The sequence below is a fragment of the Schistosoma mansoni genome (assembly GCF_000237925.1).
Source record: "Schistosoma mansoni, WGS project CABG00000000 data, supercontig 0207, strain Puerto Rico, whole genome shotgun sequence".
Classification (NCBI taxonomy): domain Eukaryota; kingdom Metazoa; phylum Platyhelminthes; class Trematoda; order Strigeidida; family Schistosomatidae; genus Schistosoma; species Schistosoma mansoni.
The window spans coordinates 153,281-156,704 of NW_017386079.1; the positions used below are offsets into that span (position 1 = coordinate 153,281).

At 36.2% G+C, this 3,424-nt stretch overlaps 1 non-coding gene across 1 annotated transcript; it reads left to right on the forward strand.

Annotated features, from left to right (window-relative positions):
• Positions 1-71, forward strand: Smp_tRNA_02335_Pseudo_TTG.1.1. Its single transcript has one exon. It is a non-coding gene (tRNA).
• The last annotated feature ends 3,353 nt before the right edge of the window (positions 72-3,424 follow it).

Consider the following 3,424-nt stretch of genomic DNA (forward strand, 5'->3'; position numbering starts at 1 on the left):
ACTCATTAGCTTAGTGGATAACGTGATGGCGTTTGAAGCGAAAGGTACTGGGTTCGAGTCTCAGAGTGAATATCAACTCATGGATGTTAGTACATCCAACTGACGACTCCCAAAAAAGACGAAACGCGCGTCCTGGATTCCACTGCTAACCACTATCCATCTTTGCTTATGATCATTGTATTCTCATAAATTTCCTCTCAACTGAAAAAAAACAAACACAATTAACAATATCAGAAGTAGGTTTTTTTGGAGATTTTAGTAATTTTATAGTTAAAATCATGGTTCAAGTTAGATAATAACACTATTTGATGCCGGCTCAGTGATCTAGAGGTTAAGCATTCACGCGCGAGATCGATGGGTCCTGGCTTCGAATCTCACGAGGCGGGATCGTGTATACGCACTTCTGAGGAGTCCCATAATAGAATGAAACGGTCACCTGGTACTTCCAGCTTTATCATAATGGTGTATCTTCAATTGACTCGTAATTTCAACTATAAAACAATAATTAATAAATAACATTGAAAAACAATAAAAACATACTAACAAACACAATTAACAATATCAGAAGCGGGGTTTTGTGGAGATTTTAATTTTATAGTTGAAATCATGATTGAAGTTAGATATTAACGCCGTTGGACGCCGGCTCAGTAGTCTATCGGTTAAGCGCTCGCTCGCGAGACAGGATCGTGTGTGAGCACTGCTGAGGATTACCACAATAAGACGAAACAACTAGTTCAGTATCTCCAGTTTTTCCATGATTGCCTATCTTCAATCGACTCATAATTTCAACTATAAAACAATTAACAATAAACAAAATTGAAAAAAAAACAAAAAAAAGAAAAACACACCAACTGCAACTATGTTATGCAATAAATAACTAAAAAAAAGAAAAAAAGCGAAACAAACCTACAACATAATTATCAAAAACATTAATGAAACAAACAAACCAAACAAAAAACAAACGATGAAAAGATAAACCTTTTTAGTAAAAAAAGATTCACAAAAAAGAAAAAAAGAAAAAAAACGAAAAAAACAACAACAACATTAACAATATGGGAACCTTATACCAAAAATTCAAAAAAAAATTAAACGTTCAATCAACAACTGATTTCAGTTGAATAATTAAGAAAAGAAAAGAAAAAAGAAAAAAAAGAAAAAAAGAGAAAAAAATAAAAAGAAAGAAAAACTAATTTTTTTAAACACGCTAAAAAAAACAACCAGTTTAAAAAAATAGATTAACATATGTGTGTTTATTCTATAATGCTTCGTTGTTTTTTCTTTATTTATGGAAAGAAAAAAAACTGACATAATCTAATAGATGGATGGATGAGTTGATTAATGTTAGATTATAGATCAGAAGGGGGGTTTTGTAGAGATTTTAGTATTTTTCATAGTTGAAATTATGAGTCAATTGAAGATAGATCACCATGAAAAACGTGGATGTATTGAACGGCCGTTTTTTATCGTATTGTGGGACTCCTCAGTGGCAGTGCGCATACACGATCCCGCCCTTCTGATCTATAATCATATGCTCACTAGTGACTGACTTCAAGCGATATTTCCTTGATTTCAGTGGAGTTCAACCAAGTCTGTTGTAGAGATATCAAATCACTGAAGACAATAGGTGAGCGGTTGCTCAAACATCGTGGATTGGTTGAAGTTAGATATTAACACCGTTGAATGCCGGCTCAGTGGTTTATCGGTTAAGTGCTCTGGCGCGAGACTGGTAGGTCCTGGGTTCAAATCTCGCTCGCGAGTCTAGACTAATATTGAAAACCTGAAATCAATGAACGAACAGTTAACCGTGGTATGGGACTCCTCAACAGTGCTGATTCATGATTTCGTCGACCTAGTAGTCTAGAGGTTAACCATTCGTGTACGAGACCGAGTCCTATGTGCTTGAATTTGTCCTTAGCTAATATTTGTCAGTAAGAAATGGCGAAAATCATAAAAGGATTATTGCAGTTATGAAACTAATCATTAGTCAATATTTAGCTAGTGAAACTTTGTGTTTTTCAGTATGCCCTGGTACGGCCGAGAGTGGGGACCGCCGGCCCCTGTCGAAATGCTCTCACTTGGCCACGCGTATATAGCCTCTACCAGGGAAGTCCTACTCACTGCCTTCTCGAGGCATCACTGTTGTTTACGAAATTGAGAGGATGAAAACTGAATATCCGGCACTTTGTTTGGGTTTGTGGACAGGGTGAGTTCACCTAGGGGAATTGGAAAACCCTCATTCCAAACCAATGGTGCACATGGGCTCCAGTATCCTTAGAGGACGAATGGCGTATAAACCGATATTGAGTATCTTTAATAGACAATAGTTTGAAAGTACTTGTACTTCTTTGATGATAGTTGTGATAGTTCTCAAAGTTTCAGCTCCATAAAGTGGAACTGTTTTGATGTTCGTATTGAAGATTCTGACTTTGATATTGGTTGACAGTTGTTTTGAGTTCTATATGTTCTTCAACTGTGGGAGTGTTGCCCTTAGTTCACCAATCCTTGCCTTCACATTTACATCAGATCCTTCTTGTCCATTGATGATGCTGTCCAGGTACGTGAATGTTTCCACCTCTTCCAGAATTTCTCTACCAAATGTGGTTGGCTAGGTATAGAATTTGTGAATCTTGCTTTTCGCTTTGTGTATCTTGAGGTTTACTAATGCAGAGGCTGCTGCTACATTGTTTGTCTTGACCTGAATTTGTTAATTTGTGTGAGATAGAAGAGCTAGTTCATCTACGATATCCAAATCATCTAGTTCCATCCAACTTATCCGTTTTATTCCATGCTTCCCGTCAAACATCGAGGTTTTCATAATCTACTCAAACATTAAAAAAATGGAATGAGGAGAGGAGGTACCTTCACACTATAAATAAAGATCTAAAGATTGTTTTTCATAAATAAATCATTAGTATGAAATGAAGATCATCATAAAAGCTTTCCATTTATTAGATCATTAAAAAAATTTTTTTGAAACATCTCTTGATATGCAAAGATGGATAGTAGCTAACAATGGAATCCAGTTTGATGCGCATTTCATCCTATTCACGACTCTTCAGCTGGATGTACCTGCATTTCAAAATTGATATTCACTTTGTGATTCGAACTTAGTACCGTTCGCTTCAAACGTCATCACGTTATCCACTCAGCTACTGAATCCTGATAGCCTTTAGCTTGTGCAATGGGTTGAAGTTTATATTCACTGGGTTGGAGTCTTAGAGTGAACATCAATTCTGACATGTAAGTACATCGAGCTGACGAGTCCTAAATAGGATCAGACGCGCGTCCTGGATTTCCCTTTTAGCCACTATCTATCTTTGCTTATAATGCTTGTGAATTAAGGCTCTAATTTAGTTCATTTTGATGTTTTAATGAACTTTCGTGTAACTAACTCGGATAATTCTACTAAAATTAACCATTTATT